This window comes from Acipenser ruthenus, chromosome 21 (assembly GCF_902713425.1).
Source record: "Acipenser ruthenus chromosome 21, fAciRut3.2 maternal haplotype, whole genome shotgun sequence".
NCBI classification, from domain to species: Eukaryota; Metazoa; Chordata; class Actinopteri; order Acipenseriformes; family Acipenseridae; genus Acipenser; species Acipenser ruthenus.
Window position 1 is genome coordinate 31907789 of NC_081209.1, and position 21863 is coordinate 31929651.

The 21863-nt window shown below is 40.7% G+C and overlaps 1 long non-coding RNA gene across 4 annotated transcripts in view; it reads right to left on the reverse strand.

Annotated features, from left to right (window-relative positions):
• LOC131699172 (uncharacterized) overlaps positions 1–7941 on the reverse strand; it is an 85582-nt gene extending 77641 nt beyond the window's left edge. For all 4 annotated transcript variants that reach the window (XR_009308071.1, XR_009308070.1, XR_009308069.1 and 1 more), the window contains exon 1: positions 7872–7941. This is a non-coding gene — a long non-coding RNA (uncharacterized LOC131699172). The remainder of the gene's footprint in view (positions 1–7871) is intronic.
• Between the last annotated feature and the right edge of the window lie 13922 nt (positions 7942–21863).

Below are 21863 nucleotides of genomic sequence, written 5' to 3' on the forward strand. Positions count from 1 at the left end.
ATTTTTTCATGCCTGTTTATTTTGATCTCAGATGTACTTGTGCATGCCAGAACGTCTTGAATCATTTGAACGAGTCTTTGTTTCTTGTTGGTTTCATACTCGATTTCGAGCATGTAGTACTGCAGCACATGGGAATCCCCAGGATGGATCTAATTAGGTTATATTTGTTAAGAACTGCACAGCCAGCATTAAAACAACAAACTGCTCTCATTAAAAATAAATTATAAAACCTTAATCTGCAAAAAAAAAAACACTCCATCCACAATATTAAGTATAACAACTTGAATAGCCATGCACTGTAATCACATGGTAATGACTCTGTGAACCTTCTAGGGTTCATTATAAGTAGTTATATATGACAACCTAGAAGCATTTAAATATATGAACAAAAATGACATAATGACATTAAATACAATATTCAGAGTATCTAGTCTACAGTCATATGCATGGGAATGGGGCCTCGCTGGCTGCTTTGCAGTCAAACAAGTTATTGAAACCTGGCAAAACTTTATTCAAATCGTCAGTAAGGAAACAAGGGTTCAAATGTTTAAGGAATAGAATATGCAAATAATAATTCCCTGTTACAATGAAACTGAAGAGTTAGCATTGGTAACAGTGCATGTGTTTACTCGTATGTGGGTGTATCCAGAAGCTACATTATATTGGAAAACAATGCAGTCTCTGAACACCTTGAAGAGATAGAAGCAACTGCATATCTCTAAACAATATCTGTAAATTATTAATTACATTTCATTTGCACTTTTATTCACATTTAATTCATACATCTGAAAAAAGAGATGACCTATCCTTCCAAAATAACACGTTGTATTTAGACCACTTCCTCAAATACATGATCACATTGAACATATGGGATAGCACTGGGGGTTACTCATTCAAACATTTATCCATTGGGCAAAACAGACAACAAATACCCTGCCACTCTGCAAAACTACATTCTGCAGAGTAATTTGCGTCTCAGGTTTGTCACACCCTGTTTAAAGAGTTTAGTAAATGCATGTTTCTGGGCTGTTTTTATCATGCAGCCAGATGTGTAAATGCCATTGGGAAGTCTAATAGCATCATTTGGGATTGAAGAAGTCAGAGTTGTAAGTAGAGCATGTACATACTGTATAGAGAAGAGCCTGACCTGAAAGAACACCACATGCTCATTTACAGTGCATTTAGTTTAATATCTGTATTACTGGCTTAACAGTCAGCATGCATCAGAATTCACCATTACTACCATTAGTATTTGTATATGAATGTCACAAGTGCATCCTGCAAAATGCAGTGATAAACAGTCTGAAAGATGCTCCAGCAGCAGGGCTGCATCTGCTTACATGAATTTATGTGGAGAAAAATACTTTTCTTCTTGTTGCAATCTTCAGACTGCAAACTGAGAGCCTGTCTGTGTGCGTGTGTGTGTGTGTGTGTGTGCGTGTGTGTAATGCGATGGGAAATACATGTAGGGAGTAACAGCTCCAAGCTATATCTATCTATCTATCTATAGAGAGAGAGAGAGAGAGGGGAGAGAGAGAGAGAGAGAGAGAGAGATCACTTATTGGCATTGGCTGAGAAAGACAACACAATGAGAGATATTAATAAGGAGATGCATTTGTGGTGAGCACTTCACATCTAGCATGCCTTGTGTCCCAGAATGAATTAGTGATGAAGATGTTCCTGCTTTAATACAACACACAATACAAAAATCAAAAAATAATCTTGTAATGATCTTATTTTTCCAGACTGGCAGAGTTCATACAGTACATTGACATGTGTTTGACGGTTCTGCCCTTTGAAAAAGCCATTTGTTAAAGTTCAATGAAAAATCTATCAGACTTTTTGATTCAGGTCTTCGCAAAGGAAAAGAGCAGCGCTCTTTATTGCAACTCCTAAGACTTACCTGATGTGAAAGTCCAGCAAACCCACCTGCCCTTCCTTCCAGCAAACCCACCTTCTCTTTCTTAAAAGGAACTCTTCACTGCTGATCCTTGTGACACTTGAAAAGGGCTGCATTCATTATTCTCTTTAAAACATGATCTGGTGAAGATTTCAAAGTTGTATGAAAGATATTTTTGAATAACACTGATGACCTGTTCAATCAAGCACAATCCATCTGGAACTACTGTACTGTATGTCCAGGAGCAGTCTGGATACTTTTTGCTGCCACAATAAAGAAAACTAAAAACATTATCAATAGTTCTAATAGATAGGCAGACATATTAATAAATACATATCCCCCAGTGCCTTCTAGTCCAGTAATGTAACTATATATAATACACACTCATTGGCAGCAGCTTTGTCTGCCCCATGGGGATGATCTATAATAATCAGATTTCCATCTTTACCCGAGCTGCTATCTCATTGCTGTCTCGCGGCGATCTTCTCCAGACGTTTTTCCCTGACATTTTGCTCATATAGTGCATGAGCAATCTCTGCAGTGGCAGATGGCTTGTGGTGTGTTGCTGTATGTAATTACAGTGATAAAACACCATGACAGGATAGGGCTGCTGTAACAGAAATGGCTCGGCTGAATTGTGTGACAGTGCAAGTTTCATGGGAAAGATAAATCATCAGAGCAATGTGTTGTTATCCCAGGCAGGAGACGGCTTCATATTGACCTTTCATGACCAGTAGAAAACAGGCACTCTCTGGTGGTGTACAGAAGAGTCAGCAGGGTGTCTCTTTACTGTACTGCAGACCAAACACCGGAGAGCATTTCTTACCATGGAAATGTAATTGGTGATGACTGCAGAGTCTCATTTTGCAGGGGTTGCACACTGTTGAAGTGTTGCTTGATGTAATAACAGTGTTGTCACCATCTACACCACCCTGTGATCCCTGGTTACCATGTACAGCTTTATTGTGCTCGCCTGAAATGTGTGTAAAGCAGTTCATATCAAAAATCCCTATTTAGCAGAGTTTTGCCACAGCTCTGCTCATAAGTCTGCACTAAGATTCACAGGAACAAACATGAATACATACATACATACATGAAAACACTGGATTGCATAGAGAGAACATGAGTGAGAGTTGGAGTGACTAGCTCTAAATTGAAATCTGCAGCCTTGCAGCCGGGCTTGGTTCAGTTGTGTACATGCAGGGGAATCTGTGTGGTTCTGGGTGTGGGTGAAACGGCTGGAACTGCATCATTATTAACTGTCACGGAGGCTGAGAAGGCAGGGGCAGCTAGCGCTCCATATTGAACTGCTCCGTTAACTTTTAATTATGGAAATCATTGCTGATATCATTTTAATTCATGTACACCTTTAGAAAAGAACTTGGACAGGAAATGCTTGCTGCATATTCTTGTCTAATTTACCATTTAACTATTTGTTTAATTTTAACATAGTTTACTAAGTTTTGAAGCTCGTATTCTACACACTGTCAAATCATCTTTAGACAAACTGTGGTGCCCATGTCACATTTACTGGATGATCCTCCCTGTATGCACCAATGTGACTCTGACAGGTAAAGGCTTGGCTGAGCTCCTTCGATGACAGAGTGTCTGCAGTGTGGGCTGCTCACTGGAGGACCCTCCTTCCACCCCAGATCAATTTCACTCAACTCTTATCAAGATTTGAATAGGATTCCCCCACTCTTTCTCCCATGTGTAATCTATTGAGAATTGTCTGACTGTGAAGGAACTGTGGTTCTCCTCCAGAGACTCCTGAGTAAGCAGTGGAGACTGACAGGCCTGCTTCAGGCTTATCACCTCACAGGCTTCATTCTCTTTCTTAGTTTTAGCGATCAAGGGCACCAGCAGTAGATTTTACATGGACCAACTCCCTAATTAATGCAATTGAAACAATCAGCTTTGAAGTGCTGAGAACAAGGCAAACATGCAATTCTCAAGAGCAGGTCCGGTTTGATATGCTAATGAGGACTAGCTGGAGTTACAGCAAAGGTGAGCTAAACTAATGGACTACTCCTTCGAGATCAGGATCATACACGGGTCAGTGGCTAATTCTAATAGATGTACCTTACTATCGATGGTCTAAAAAGAGAACACCCTTGAATGTATTTATGTCTTGGGGAACTAATGTATAAAAACAGTTGATCTATACTCACTAAGATTTCAGAGTCAGTTCAAGTAATGCTTTTCAGATATGTTGTATTACATTAGCCTTTCCCCTTGTGAAATGACATTGGTGGATTCAGCTTTAGTTGACATAACAAAACCAGCACACAGTCCAACACAATTCCACAGTTTCTGCATGAGAGAACCCCAGGAATGAATAGCGGGGTGCGACTGCCCTTCACATGTCAAGAAGAAAAAAATCCTTGACAGTAAATAATTTTATTATTATTATTATTTTGATGAAGAAAAATGTTAACATGCTGAAGCAGGCAGGTAAAATAAGTCTTGTTTTCACTGAGCGTCCTTGGCAGTACAGTTCAAGTGTGGCATTCATGCTCATACCATAGAGTTAGAACAAGACAGGACAATACATTCAGAAACACACTGTTCACAACAGATTTAGAACCAATTTGTATCTAAAGAGGGACAGAAGAGTCTGTGATAAACTAAGCCAGAAAGCCATTGCACTGCAGTGCTCTGTCTGCATGGATATTAGGTATTCACTCAGGGTAACTACTCTGCTACTTTGAAATGCTTTGTCCAGTAAAAACAAAAAGAAAACTGTTTCTCCCAGATAGTTGTACAGGCAGTGCCCCCTAAACAACAGCTATTCCATTTACATTCTCGCTGTGGCTGACGCTCTACAACATATTCCTGTTAACTGGTATTAGAAGGGAGGTGAGCTGGTGCTGAGTGTTAACAAATTCACAAGCCTCCCACAATGCATAGCGTTCCCAGCAGGGTTTCAGTCGCAGGACAATTCACATGGAAGGACATGTACTATTAATATTATTTTTAATTAGGGCGAGATACTTTTCTATTGAACGACTTGTGTGCTTCCTGAGTGTGTTTATCTTTATAAAGTCTTGTATTATCAAATTAACTAATGATTAAATAATATCTATTGTGTGTATATATATATCTATGGTGTGTGTGTGTATATATATAGTAGGTTGTTTATAAATAATTAAAAGTGCACTTCACTTAATTCATATACATATTGATCCCATGTAATCTACTGTGTTTGCCCAGAGACCTGTTTTACCAAAACTGTTTCTAAAGCAATACATTCCTGAGATTTCATCAAAGGGGTTTCAGAAGGTTGTACAGCTGTAATATACATTTCTTTGTACAGTTTTTTAGGCTGTATTTTTAGGTTTTCCTCCCACCACATCCTTATGAATGCAATATAATCTACTTTTAACAGTAAAGAAATGCACAGTACCTGTGATTTTCAAACAGCGGTTAATATGCTACCTTTAAAGTCCAGAAACTAACAATTAACAACATCTATTTAGCCTTAAAATGACAGCCACAGTGCCATTGATATTGAAGCTGAGATCAGGCAGGGAATGGGACTCAAGGACGTGTCACACCCAGGATTTGTACAGCGATCATCAGACATGATCTGTTGGAAGCACTCACCAGAAAAGGGATGCGTTTATTTCTTGTGTGTCATCCTCTGCACGCACACATCATTTCCAATATTATTTACAAGTGAAATCCATACAAACTGCATTATGCTGGTCCCCCTGGAGTCTTTCTGCTTTGCCATTAGAAGACAAATACAGAGGTATAATTACTCTGTGTGCTCATGCATGAAACAATATGTTAGTTTCTTAATAAAAATCAAAACATTGAATCATTCGTAAAACAAATTATCTAACCAACCCACACAGCCAAAAGCAGTTTGAAAGAAGGAAGTGTTGTGATAAGAAACACTACTGGAGCCATCTACTAATGGAAGATCAAATCAGTAAGAAGAGGGAGACTTGTTAGGACAGGTAGTCTATCAAAAAAAAAAATCCATATCACTGTTTAAAGGAAACAACGTTCTGGCTTCAAAAACTGGACACAGATCATAAGACTCTTTCGAGGCCTGCAGAGGGGAAGACGAAAATAGAAAATGAGAGGAATTCATCTGAGATCCAGATGAATAAGTAAATTGAGATGATCTGACCGGAGGTGCCCGAGTGCAGCAGTGAATAAGGCAGGACGATGTGACCGGAGGTGCCCGAGTGCAGCAGTGAATAAGGCAGGACGATGTGACCAGAGGTGCCCGAGTGCAGCAGTGAATAAGGCAGGACGATGTGACCGGAGGTGCCCGAGTGCAGCAGTGAATAAGGCAGGACGATGTGACCGGAGGTGCCCGAGTGCAGCAGTGAATAAGGCAGCTTGCCTCCATTGTGCTGCTTGGCACCGCTACTTGTTACGGGGCAGATCTGATGAAAAGGGGAGCAGAAACATCACACAGGAGGCTCATCGCATCCAAGAACATGTGCTGCTCGCTGACAGGATTATTGGTTAAGCCTCTGAAATGTCAGGTGTCGGGATGTAAAGCTGTGTATCCTAGGCAATGTGGACCTTGCATACTAAGAGCCTTCACAGCAGCTGGAGGGGACTGCCCTTGAAAGCAATCCAAGAAAGGAATCACTATGCAAACATGAAACCCTTAAAGAGCCCCTGGTGTTCCAGTCATGGAGCGAGCTATCAGAGCTGCTCTGTGTCTTGGAAGACATTTTTAAAGTGCTACAGAACACTGGGCATTTCACTGGACACTTTGTACCAATAACAATAGAAAAGCTCTACCAATGTAATACTGTATTGAAACTCTTAAAACTATTCAATAACTCCAGTAGTTCTCAAGACTATGCAAGCTTCATACTGATTCATACTGACCAGTACACTGTATCTCATGACAGTTGAATGCACAGTATTTACTGGTGTTGTGCTTTGGCTCAGTCTCCTACTCACACATCTTACACTGCGTACTGCTGCCTTGGAAAGACCTCTCCTGGTGGCACGAATGGATTGTACCGTCTGCTCATTCCAATGATATCATTGCACGCAACGTACCCCCATGAACAGCATGTGGAATGACGCACATTGTGCTGCAATTGTATTAACTTTGACAATTTGTTTTTCTTTTTTTAACTCTTCACAATATAAAAAGTATACTGTCCAGTTTTGCAAAACAGTAACTCCAGCTTTCAACTGAATGTGTTCAACATGTCAGCTCCAATGGGAGGTGAATACATTCTGTTTAAACAAATCGTTTGTTTGTTGTTTCTGTGACACTAAAAGCATTGCGTTAATTGAAGCTTTTTCAGCTGTGGTGTTTGTTATTTTCAAAAACACAAAAAGTACAGTTTATTATTAGTAACAATAATAATAATAATAATAATAATAATAATAATAATAATAATAATACAATTGAAGAAACCTCTCTTGTATGGAAGCAGGACAAATAAATGCAGATCATAACAGAGTGCGCGTGAACACTGTGGCTGTGAAACACGATTACAGGGGTACGACTCAAAATCCCATCGCACTGAAAACTACCAGATCCTGACAGTCCTGGAATTATCCATTAAAATGATTAAAGCCATAGAGAGCAGCAGGACGTGAACACTTAAAGAATACAAAGCAGCCAATAGAATAACCAACAGGCAGGTAGAGCTCAGTTGTGAGAAGCAGCCATATTAATGGGGTCTGATATCTGCTGGACACCACATTCATCTATGGTCTGTTGATGGTTGTCGTATTTGCTTTCTCAGGATAGCCTCACTATTAAGTTTACTGTGATGTCTTTGCACCCCACAGAACATTTCCCATGTATTAATTCAATGCACAACAAACATCACAAACGAACACATGGGTCAAACCCCAGTCTGGGTTTTCTTAGCATCTGCTTGCATGCATCAATACAAATGATTCCCCTTTATTCCAACACTTCCCCCTAAGTTGCATCCTTTTCCCATAATAACAATAAAAATGCATGGATATTTACCCAGGATGGATAAAGATTCTCCTCCAGCAGTCCTCAGCAGATCACTTCCTACAGGTAGCCAGTGAGTCACATGGGCTCAAAGCTCATTTCAAACTTCAGGTCCTCATTGTTCTTAAAGGGACAGAACACAATCCACCTGGCAACACGTATTTACTGAGGCTTTGCTTTGCATCTGCTTGGCTGAGAATGAAGACATGCCACTTGATTTAAAGGACTTCTTAGCTATATACTGTATAACACTACCTAATTCTAAACGCAGACATACAGTACCACTTTTTGACTGGTAGAATAGATAAGAAGACATGTCCCAGCTAATTCATACAGAATCACTTTCTGATACAGGAGATGTCCCAGCTAATTCACACAGAATCACTTTCTGATACAGGAGACATGTCCCAGCTAATTCACACAGAATCACTTTCTGATACAGGAGACATGTCCCAGCTAATTCACACAGAATCACTTTCTGATACCGGAGACATGTCCCAGCTAATTCACACAGAATCACTTTCTGATACAGAAGACATGTCCCAGCTAATTCACACAGAATCACTTTCTGATACAGGAGACATGTCCCAGCTAATTCACACAGAATCACTTTCTGATACAGGAGGCATGTCCCAGCTAATTCATATGATCATGTTAAAATAAACTGGTATTATATAGAGCTGTGATTCCAAAGATATCACCCTGTCACCCCCTCTCTTCCTACCCCCACTCCCCCTCTATCTGCCTTCTCTTCTGTGAACAGCCCAACATGCATGGGGTCTAATTTCCCAGGGGTCTCTCTGTCCTGTGTGAGGTCTATAAAACCAGACAGGAGAAACCTGTACACTCCAGAACCTGCATCATTTCAGATAGAATAAGTGTGAATTCCTATTTGTTTAACAGATAGCTTTTCAGCCCTTGACTTGAGCAAACAAGACTGCTAGAGGGGGTGGTCACTCATCAATTAGTAAAGCCACACAGCTAGCCAATGGACTGTTGAGCAAATCTGGTGTGCAGCCACAAAAAAGCAATTGATATGCTACAGCGATCCAAACCGACATGTCATTATAGTGGTAAAGGGGGCCAGTCTTCCCAAAGCTGCAGAGGCAATCAGTACTAATCAGGCTGTGGTCTTGCACCTGCAGTGAATGGAGACTAAACAGTGACATCCGTCCGCCTACACATGAAGGGTGCTGGGATACTGTAGTGCTGCCTGTCACAGACAGGGGGAGCTCTTCTGTATAGGTCCCAGGGCACTGCTCAATGACACTGATTATTAATGAACACACTATAGGGACATCACTGGTAAGGGTTTGGAATACCCCTGGCATATTCATGACAGAGAGCTAATAATAATAATAATAATACATTAGCATGATGATGATAATAATGTACTCAAGCTAATCAAGCTCAAGCAGAGTCAGACTGCATGCTGATGTGGATAATGTTGCTGTAATAACCAGCGAGATCAGCCTCCATCTCACTGGCTCTGTCGCTGTTACCACTGCACTGGTTAGTTAAATATTCCTTTGTGAGATGGCTTAACGGATATGGACAGCATCATTGTGAGTACATTGGAGTGCAAATACTTCATAGAAAGTCTTTAAAAGTAAGTAAAATGCTTTGGAAACATATCTGTAAGATCTAAAGAAATAGTGTAGCATTGGGGATCAGAATGAGCCTCTCAATTCCCTCAGTCCTGCTGCAGTGGAGACAGGGGCCCCCAGCAGCACCAGCCCTTAGAGACGCTTCTGCTGAGCCCCGGCCATGCAGCATGGGGATAGGTAACAGATACACCCCACCCCTCTTCTACTTCAATTAAGTTGAAGGCACACTAAACGCTTCAGGTTGTCTGCTTCCTGGGGTCCTGTTCCTTGCATGCAGCGCTCAGATGGAAGAAGCGGCTATAGATTTATTACCTAGACGCTCTGTACCTGGAGACCGGTCTTTAATAACTCTGCTCTGTGTCAGCATACTTTTATTTTTATCTGTTTTCTGCTCCACTTTCCAATCCCTGCGGGAGGCTTTTCTGTAAAAAAAAAAAAAAAAAAATCAACTGAGCAAGGAAGAGAAAGATTGTACAAGTAAAAGGCGCTTCTGTTTTGTTTTTAATGGAAATTAAGTACCAGTTCTGTATTTATAGACCCCAGCACAGTGTGAGAGTGCTGTGCTGTGCTGCTCTGTGCTCTGCTGTGCTCTGCTGTGCTGCTCTGTGCTGTGCTGCGCTGTGCTGTGCTGTGCTGTGCTGTGCTTTGTTCTGCTGTGCCGTGCTGAGCTGTGCTGCATATTGAAGGTACTGTTTGAACAAAGTATATTGGATCATGTTTTTGTTTTTCTTGTTCATCTCTCCCTATTAAGTTGGTTTTATATAATTGTCTTTTGCAGTCTCTTTTGCACTCATTATTGGTCATGCTTTATAATCATTGAGACACATTGTTTATTTGTCCACAAAGAGTATATTTACAAACAGAATTTATAGTAGGGACTTTTGTATGCTACACTGATACCTCTGCTGCCCTTGATTTGAGGAAAGCATTGTTCTCTTTCTATTATTCCACTGCTTCCTGCTGCATTTAAATTACAATCATCAAGTATGCAAATAAAGTCAGAAACAATGAGATTTAATAAATGAACAAAAAAGGCAAACAAGTACTAACTGGTGAGGCTCCGCACAGCTCTATTCTATATGCCAACACCTGACACAATAGCCCATACTAACTGTGAGGACTGTAGTGAGGGATTGCGTGACAGTGACATTCCATGTGCTGAGAACTGCTTCTGTTGGCCAAAACCATTGACTTATTCTTTTGTATTGGTCACACAAGAACAATATTATCCATCTGCTCTAATGTAAGCTAGTCCTCAATCATATTTAAATACTTTACAGTCTAATAAAACAGTTCCAAGCCATCCGTATTGACCCAGCACGCTCCTACACATTTCTTGGTTTCATCTTACAAATCCCATTCCATCTACCTGTTATCCATCACATCTGTGTGTTGTGGAATCACAATTTTAGACACGCTGTAAGCGTGAAGAATGCTGATTCAAACTCCATGCGCACACAGAGCACAACCCAGGGTCATTTTAAATGAACCCAAAGACGACAGCATAGATCTGATGTCGTATTTCTTCCATTCACGGGGGGCAGAATTTGGGCATTCAGAATGCAAAGGACTGGATGGTGCGAAGGACTTGACAGTGCAAAGGACTGGATAGTGCAAATGACTGGATAGTGCAAAGGACTGGATGGTGCAAAGGACTGGATGGTGCAAAGGGCTGGATGGTGCAAAGGACTGGATGGTGCAAAGGACTGGATGGTGCAAAGGACTGGATAGTGCAAAGGACTGGATGGTGCAAAGGACTAGATAGTGCAAAGGACTGGATGGTGCAAAGGACTGGATGGTGCAAAGGACTGGATGGTGCAAAGGACTGGATGGTGCAAAGGACTGGATAGTGCAAAGGACTGAGTGGTGTTTCTACTGATCAGCACTGTGAGTTGATAAGGCCCCTTTATGCTGTTTCCCAAAATAATGGCTAAAAAAGAAATACATTTGGTAAGATAATGAGCAGACTATTACCTAGCTGTATCCACTAGTAACACATGAAATGTTTTATGGATTGTACTGTAATTGCATATTATTGCCTAAACCCTAAGTATTGATTTATTCCCTGTTAATTAGGTTAGATTATTGGATTGGGGCATGCTTACAACCAATTTGATGTAAACATGATACAGTCTTGTGTTAGAAAACTTGAACATTGTACTGAATGAGCAGCTTGGTGACACTTTGTCCCGTACATTTTCTTTTTAGTTTAGTGATTCACAGCACAGCATGCATGGGGTTTTATATCTCACCAGTACAAACTTGAGATGAAAGCATTGTGTACTCTGGAGTTGTGCTAAGAGGCAGCAGAAGAGAATACGAGTGCTCCAGTAAGCTGCTTTAACACAGATCACAATCCCATTGCCCTGAAGGAATTGAGCTGAGACTGGGAGGAAGGGTAATGAGTGAAGCTCTGAATCGTAAAAGAAACTTTGGTACAAAGGAAACAGAAAAAAACGATTGGGTATAACTAAAGAATACAGAAGAAACAGCAGAAGAAGAACATCCACGCTGTCACAAATACGAGTCCTTTACCAAGAAAGCATCCTACCTGCTGGATCGCGGTCCTACCGAGACCCCGAGACCCGGAAGTCGTGGATCACATGCACTGTCAGTGTCTTTAACCAGGATTGTTATACAGCACTGTCAGTGTCATTAACCAGGATTGTTATACAGCACTGTCAGTGTCTTTAACCAGGATTGTTATACAGCACTGTCAGTGTCTTTAACCAGGATTGTTATACAGCACTGTCAGTGTCTTTAACCAGGATTGTTATACAGCACTGTCAGTGTCTTTAACCAGGATTGTTATACAGCACTGTCAGTGTCTTTAACCAGGATTGTTATACAGCACTGTCAGTGTCTTTAACCCGGATTGTTATACAGCACTGTCAGTGTCTTTAACCAGGATTATTATACAGCACTGTCAGTGTCTTTAACCAGGATTATTATACAGCACTGTCAGTGTCTTTAACCAGGATTATTATACAGCACTGTCAGTGTCTTTAACCAGGATTATTATACAGCACTGTCAGTGTCTTTAACCAGGATTATTAGACAGCACTGTCAGTGTCTTTAACCAGGATTATTATACAGCACTGTCAGTGTCTTTAACCAGGATTATTAGACAGCACTGTCAGTGTCTTTAACCAGGATTATTATACAGCACTGTCAGTGTCTTTATTTCCCATCTCAGTATGAATTTGTAATAAACGCTTAGCTTTTTTAAAAAAAGTTATACAATAAAAAAATGTAACCTATCATTATTAAATCATACAAAAAAAGTTATAAGCATATTTTACAACCCTATTGATTTTATACAGGCAGAATTGCATGACTTGCAACACAATGTGTCTTTTTCAGCTCTCCCATGTATAACTGAATTGTTTATCGGATGCAATACTAATGATTAACCTCAGCAGTGAATAAATACATTAAATACATACTAATGGACCAAACTGTTCCATGGAGTGATCGTTTTGTACAGAACACCCCCGCCCCCCCCCCCCCCCCCCCCCCCCCGCTGCATCAGGGATTGTCTGATTCCCATGCTGGGTTAAAAAAAAACTTCATAAGCACAAAGTAATGTGCACTGTCATTAATCTGTATAAAACTACAGGTGCAGTCTCTGCAGATTGATGTATAATAGAATAAAGCATTTGCCCTTGACCCTGTTCTTTAACTGTTGTATGATTTTAATGGATTTTTTTTTTTTGCTTTTGGGGTTCGCTTTGCTACATGCAATTGATGTATCAATCGATCAATACAGGAATGAACACATCCATGATCGTGTGGTTATGAACCAGCACAGCAGCTTGCTTTGACCAGCTTCCAGGCACTGTTCTGCTAACAGTGCCATGTCCTTGTCTTGATTGAACACATCCATGATCGTGTGGTTATGAACCATCACAGCAGCTTGCTTTGACCAGCTTCCAGGCACTGTTCTGCTAACAGTGCCATGTCCTTGTCTTGAATGAACACATCCATGATCGTGTGGTTATGAACCAGCACAGCAGCTTGCTTTGACCAGCTTCCAGGCACTGTTCTGCTAACAGTGCCATGTCCTTGTCTTGAATGAACACATCCATGATCGTGTGGTTATGAACCAGCACAGCAGCTTGCTTTGACCAGCTTCCAGGCACTGTTCTGCTAACAGTGCCATGTCCTTGTCTTGATTGCCATGGGAACTACTCAGAACAGTATTCCTCCGACAGCATGAATGTCGACATTATGCTCGTCTCCCAGAGCAGCAGCATGGCTCCCAAGTGTATACGTGGGCCTGAGCTCTCTGCTTCGTTTATTTGCTGTTTCTGATCTGAATTTAGATGAGCATTTGACAGATATAGAAGCATTAAAGAGAGGAGGGAAAAGCTCAGACTTCATGATATGTTAATGGGGCCTGGAGCAACATATCTTATAATAAACGATACTCTCTCTGTGACACTCCATGAAACAGGGGACCACAGGAGGAACACATCTCAAGGGGATATATATCTATATATATATTGCATTTACTTAAAGATGCTCAAGTGTCATTAGGCACACAGACACAGACATGGTCTTTCTGTATTTGAAATGTACATTCAACTATAAAACATTCATCCGTTTACTTTAATTGATTATTCTTGGATCATTTTGAGCCGTGTATAGAGTGTGTATGTAGTGTGTATAGAGTGTGTATAGAGTGTGTATAGAGTGTGTATTTAGTGCCCACAGTGTAGTTCTAAATATATAGAAATAAAGTATGTGCAGTCTCTATCTCTATTTGCACACAGTGGTTATCCATTACACACTGGTAATAAGTTATGTGTTATTACAGATTAAATGGACTGTTGCTTTCCATTAGTGATCTATGGCAGAGGAGGCAATGCAGCTAATATAACATGTCGATCAATACAGAGCCACAAACTCACTTACCACAAGGCATTGCAGAAACAGAGCCATCTTTATCACTGACCTCAGCTGCATTTCATTTTCTAAAAATACAGCCTTGAGGAGTCCTGTGTTCTTTTAAGAAGAAACATGGATGATTTCTGTTGCCTTTTCAGAACAATATAATCCAGTTTAAAAGGAGACAGGTACATGCTAGCAGTGTGTAAATGTGTTTGCTCACCATCTCCAAGCCCCTGTAAGTGCTTTGAGACCAATGAGGGGTGCGTTCCAGCAAAGCAGCAACCAGGACCACAGACAGATATTATATGCTGGCTTTTTACCATCCCCTTCCCTTACTGTGATGTTCTTTTCAGTCTTGCATGTCTCTCACAGGGAGATTCTCTTCCCTTCACGTTCGCCTTGTTCTTTAGGTTTCATGTCCACTTGCTTTGTCCACAGGAAGTTGACATCACACCTCGCCTTCAAACACCACTCTCCAAGAAAAAACACACACATTGGATAAACAACATATCAGAATGCATGTGTTAATGGAAAAACACACACATTGGATAAACAACATATCAGAATGCATGTGTTAATGGAAAAACACACACATTGGATTAACAACATAGCACAATGCATGTGCTGATGGAATCCAAATAACTGGCTCCATGCATTGCATGAGGCGAAACACGTTGCTTGTAGCTTTACAGTCTTCAAAGGCAATACAGTCACAAGAAGACTGTAATCTAATGAACTGCTCTAATAGTGTTCAGAACTTCATTACATGGCAGCATTATGCTGTGTTTTGCTTGACATGATTGCTAGATCTCGTCTGGTGGCACTGTTCTAAAAAATCAGTTAATTAGCTGTTCAGCTAGTAAGGGGATTTCTGATTGGTGGAGCAGATAAACCCTTATAATTCAAACTCCTTAGGGGGATATGTAGTTAGAACGTTTTACAACATACATTTTAACTTCTGATTAAAGTAGCTCCTATGTATTGAGCACGTTGTATAGCACAAAGACTTTAGATAGCAGCTTCCCACAACACTATCTCAGTGTTTACCAGTGTGTTAGTAAGAACCCTGTAGTTCCAAGTGCACACAATATCAAAACACAAAGGCAGTAACAATGGGACTTACAGAATTCTGCAACACAACATGAAGAATGACTGGACTTACTGCTGTACAGCGACTGGCAGAGTGTTTAAATGGACTGAAATCTCATCCTCAACATCACCTCAGCACTCAATAAAACAAACTCTGCTTTTGCCAGTAATACACTGGAGCTCCTTCCTAAGCCCAGCATCTGGGACTGAGCATACAGGCTCATTTTAACCTTTCATACACACCTGCAGCACTGAAACCACATTAAACATTTAATTGATTAGCCCTCTCATCAGAACCTGCAGTTTCTTCCATCCTCCACTCCATCCACATTCTCACATAGAATTCAACACGTTTTTAAATCAGCACTCAAAATGAACTCTTTCTGGGTTCCATTAATGTACACATTTAACATCCCAATGTAACCCTATTGAGCACTAATCAAATAAAGCAAACCCATCTCAATAGGAATAAATAGATAATAATGTTACTGGATGAACTGGGTGGAGTAATTCTGCTCATTTATACTGTAGAATATGGGAGTGAATGAAAAACAGGTACTGGAACAAAATAAGCTATTTACATAAATACACCACAACAATCTGTATTTCCATGCGAGGGGTTTTCACCGTGTCACAAGCTGTTTGAAAGATGATGAAGTTTGTATTTGAATCTCTAGGCAGACAGACCTGGTTAATAACAGTCACTGAGCTCCAGGCAGCACTGTGAGCATGCAGACATACTTCTGTATCCTAGGCACTCACAGCAACAATGCTAGACTTTTATTCTTGTGATAATGAATTTGGCATCAATTTCATTTGAATTAACTTGTGTCCTGTTTTCTACAGTTTATGTATTTCTTCATTATGAGGCATTCATGAAAACGGCATGAAAACTGTTGCACAATTGGCCATAAACCATTTGTATGCTATAAACCTGCTCCTTCTCGGTTTTGCAAGTGTGATACAAATGTGGAGTAATAAATGCACAGCTGAATGTACAGTAGGACTGGTGCTAAATGCATCAACATGACACTTGCTTTGCAAAATGGTGCTTGCTTTGAGAGGCTTCAGTGCTTGAAAAGTTCTCTCTGTATATCTGTGCAATACAGAATGAAAGATCTCCACATTCCCAGCACCTCCTCTGTTGTTTAAAGCTGACCTCACTGGGAACCTCTTTTTCCCTTTCCTATGCTTTCATGTGACTCACTCTGACAATACTGCATCATTACTCTCACAGTAATGGGGTTTGACTGTTGTATATCTCTACAGACACGTTTTTTTAGTTCATGATACTGAACGATTCACAATAAGGAATGCTATAAAACAGTCCATCGAACAGAGGAAAGCGCAGCGTGTCTGGAGTCGGGTTGTGATGGTTAGGGGGTAATGGGAGTGTAGGTACATGATCAATCAAGGAGTCGGGTTGTGATGGTTAGAGAGGGTAATGGGAGTGTAGGTACATGATCAATCAAGGAGTCGGGTTGTGATGGTTAGGGGGTAATGGGAGTGTAGATACTTGACCAATCCTTACAGCAATGAGGTGATGCAGAACAAGAAGCTGTATAATTGCAGCCAAAAGAAGTCGGGCTCTTGTGTGCAATGAAACTCCCTCACCTGCTCGAACCCATGTACAATACACTGAAAGAAAATGAGGACACAAAGTGGTAGTTTTTAATTTATTTATAGAATAGGTCTACATAAATCATCATAGAATAAATACATAATTACAGCTGTATTTTGTTTATAGATGAATAAGTTAAATAACAAAACACTGATTAAAGATGAATAGTCATACACATAGGAACCATGAGTATTTGACACCTTGTTCCCCCAGCACGAGAGAGAGGTGTGCACACACTGATAGGAATACTAGAAAGGACTGCAGAGCTGTGTTTAGTTAGCACTTCTCGGGTGGTAATATACTTCAATGCCAGACTGCACTACACTTCATCTGTTTCTTCATTTTCAAAACCACAGCAGCATTGTTAATGGGAATGGAAGGAATCTGCACTGCTTATACACAAGAGTTTAGAACATGTTGGGAATGAGAGAGAAAGAGGAGAGGAGAGTAATCAGGTCTGTACATTGAGATGCGGGAGCTTGTATAGGCCTACCCCTTTTTATTTTATTCTTCCATCTTATGAAGTAAAGCCCTGTTTTTCTGAAGACTGATGCTGTAGTCAGAAGCTGGCAGCGTCAGACTCAAACCACAGCCTGACTGCTGCCCAGTCTGAATCAGGTAACACCAGCTACAATCCTGACAGAGTCTATGAAAATGGAAATAGGTGTCAATAAGATGCTGTTCTGAGAGGTGTTGTCTGGACATGTTTTGGTGCTGCAGTGTTAGACGTGTCTCATCTGCCATATACATAACCTTAAAAGCCAGCCTAATCTTTGAGGGTTTGCAAATGCTTCTAATATAAAAACCTCAAAAGGTAAGGATTGTTTGCAATGAACGGTATGTTTGCACTGAGCTGTATATGCATGGCGTGCAGAAGATGGCATGGACTTTGCATTAGGAGATTTACATTGTGCATAACACAGTACCCTTTGCTTTTAAACACCCACCATCTCCCTCTTACACACACAAAGCATGCCATATATGAAGCAATCATAGCAGCTTTTAACACACAAAAAGGTTGGCAATGGGGTTCCATTGTATGCTAATAAAATACTGACTTGGATTTGAGTTTCCCTTTAAGATCCTTGACAACACAACTTAAAGATGTATTAAAGTGAATGTGATTTTAGCCATACTATTCATGTAGGTCATTCGATGCGTCAAAAGGAATTCCTTTGCTTTGTCAGTATTGGGTTCTGTTGTCTCCCCTCTGTTTTTTAGTTATTTACGGTACTCCTCAGTCTCTAGGTAGTGCTAATGCAGGCGTGGCCCCTCAAGGATACTAAATGAACAGTAAAGTCAGAAAGTCTTCATATCAAACAGGCTGTAATAAACGTTCATTTCAAAGTGATTGTCACAGCAGCAAAGAGTAATACACGCTTTCTGAAATGGATTCCTAGCTTACACAGGCCTGTCTGATAGAAAGTGTTCCTGGAAACTTTTACTCATGTTGGACCAGCGCTTGTAAATGTTTTAAACATAAAAAAATACATTTTGTTAGCTTCAATAGATACTGCTTTTGTTTTACAATAAATAAATAAATTTACAAATAAATACATTTATAAATAAATAAATAAATACATTCATTAATATATAAATATTTGTTTTGTATCTGGAGGTATTTGAGTTTGATTTGTGTCACCAAGTCCATGAGGGGTTGTGCATTCATGTATGTAGTTTTGTATGTTGTTACAGTTATAATATTGCACTTCATGATTAAAGGAAGCTGCTTTGAGGTTTGGAAATGCATGTATGTTTCAGGAAAACCGAGAGCTGCAAAGGGAGCTAACATTCCTGTCCTCAACCTTCTCTGAATCTGAACAAATCCAAAATAAAAATAAATAAACACCCAGAGAGACACAATGAGGCCACTACGTCTCTGGAGTACAGATGCCCCGTCTCTTTAGAAAACAAATCTGCCACTGAACAGGGATTTCTATAATGAGGCAACGTCACTTCTGTCATTGACTAACGGATGAGCTGCGCAAACACTGGAGAGATGACATCTGAATATCCTTTCAGGTGCTGTGGTCAAGGAGAACTGAATAATAAGACTCATGTCATCCAGTGCATTTGAACAGGGAATGCATGTACATATACTGGTGTTTTAAAAGAGGTGTAGGAGAGTGGGGAGGGGAGGTGGAGAGGGGAGGGGAGGGGGAAGGGAGGAGAGGGGGAGGGCGAGAGGGGAGGAGAGGGGGAGGGGGAGAGGGGAGGAGAGGGGAGGGGGGAGTGGGGAGGGGGAGAGGGGAGGAGAGGGGAGGAGAAGGGAGGTGAGGAGGGGGTGGGGGGTAGACAAGAGTGACTTCCAGCCCTAGCTCTGCTTCCAGCGTCTGAACCAGGTGGAGGACCAGGCAGTGTTCGGGTCTGAACTGAGGCCCGGTCAAGTGCTGATGTTTCCCCTGGTTCTCTACATTTCCTTTTCATGTAAAGACAATTAGATAACACTGACTGGCCTGCCTATCTGGGTTTATTAGTTCAGTTCACAACTAGTGACAACTGACAAAGAGGGGCCAGATTACATACAAGCCTTTTCTTTTCAAGTCTAGCTCACACTACTGCATGTCAATAATTGGTTTCACAGCATCAGCTTCATATACCCTACAGGGCTTTTTAACAACTGTGCTTACTTCTCCTAAGAATGTTCACAGCATTTAATACTCAGGTGGTATGCACTGAATATTCATATACAATGGATGAATACAGCATCAGATTGTTTAGTTCTGCAAATCATTTATATGAAAGCAGAATTTAATTGAACAAGCGCATGGGAAAGCCCTCACGGTACAGTGCCACATGTTACAGAGTGTCATTTTGTGTATTGGGATAATAACAGTACAATAAGTGTCTTAAAGCCGATAGTGTTCACAATACAGGCTCGCAGTCTCTTGGGTTACGATGCGCAGGTTCAGAATGTTCAGACACACTCGTCTTGCTTTCCTCAAAGCTAACTCTCTTTGACTTTAATTGTTGACTCTCCTTGACTAGGAATTGCACTTTCTAACAGAACAGGCAATACATTCAATCTTTACAACCCCAGTTCAATTCATTAGAGTCAATTATGAGATCATTACTTGACGTATGAGAGGGTGTGCTATGGGGTGTGCAGTTTAATGTGTGTGTTTTCTTTTTGTTTCAATTAGCATATTATGAATGTGCTTTTCAGAGCCTTCTCTCTCAGAACATGCATGTGACTCATTCAGAATAGACTGCTATCAAGTGTTTGAAATGAACTATATGTCGAATCGTGTCATGTATTATATTAAAGGTGTATTTATTGTGCCTGTGTAAGCGCATGCCCCATGGACACTCTCAGATGAGAAGCTCAATTTGTAACGCTTGTGTACGGCTTTCAGAAAGGACCTGGACCATGTCTGCGAGTCAATGTCAATTGATGTGCTTCTTCTGGTTGAACAGGCTGGTCACATTAACAATGTTTACACTAAAGATCTATTACAACTGTTTTTCCACACAGATTTGGTGTGACTTGCACAGAGCACAATGTACCTGTAGTCATTGTCTTTGTTTTTGTTTTTTGTTCAACATACTGTTCCAGTTAATAGTTGCAATAGATATTGTCTCATCTACGTGTACTGTAATATAACACAAGAAAACCGCTGTTATAATATGCCTCCAAGGCCTCCTGGATGTTTTATTACAGTTTTCCTGACCTTAACCCACAATTCAGTATCTCTGAGAGCTGGAGTATAATCAGCCTGTATCACTGCTGCATCTGCTTAGCCAAGACACTGAGCCTGAATCTTATGGAAAAGTTCTGGTATCCATGACAACCCAACCTGTGTGTTCTGTTTGTGAACGAGACAGGCAAGCATGATGAGAATGATAATAAATTATTGATAACCGATACAAAAGGTCTCTGAAAGTTAGATATCTTACACAGCTGCATTCGATTCTCATTGAAAGTCATTCCAATATGTATGTATGTATACTGTCCATGTCCATCCATTACAAGTATTCATATATTTTCTATACAAAACACTGGTTTATTAATATTAATTTAAACTATTTTTTTCTAACTGTAATAAAAATGTAAAACAAATACTGCAGCATATAAATGTATTTCACATATCCTATAACCCTCCCAATAAACACCAAATCCCCTGAGTCACGGGACAAGCCTTGAACAGCACTGTATATCTCTATAAGCCTCTATAGGCTTGCTTTCCTTTGTTCCCTCCTGACATACTGCCCATCTTCACGGCTGTGCAGCTCTGGCTGTCCCTTTGCATTCTCTGTTGATAACAATCACTCAGCTGCCAAGACAGAAACAGTCTACATCCGCAACGCATCTTAAGGAGGAAGGAAGGAATCAGAATCACACAGAGCCAAACTGCCCCAACACCACACCAAGCTTTCAGATGCTAGGAGACTGACAGCCAGAAAAGAGGGCAGGAAGCCAGAGGGTTCGGGACCCTGATTGGAGGAGAGATCTCTCTTGCATCTCAATGAGGCTCTCTCCGAAACACTTGCACCACGGAGGTTAATCTAGATGCCAATGTCTGCTGACAGCACGAGAGATTGCTCCGGGGTGACAGTCTGTCTCAAGTCTTAATACTACAGTCATCCATCCTGCCTTTAGGGAATGAAAAAAGGAAATTAAATGCTTCAAAGCAATTTTTCCTTTGTTTGAAGTCCTGAAAAACAGTTGTGCCCTTTCCCTCTATGGCAGAGTTCACCATTCTAAGGTAGTAAGCGTAGGCAACTTCCAGTACACTCCAAATCTTCCACAGCACTGGGCTGCGTGAAACTTGTTATAACTGCATCAGTGGCACA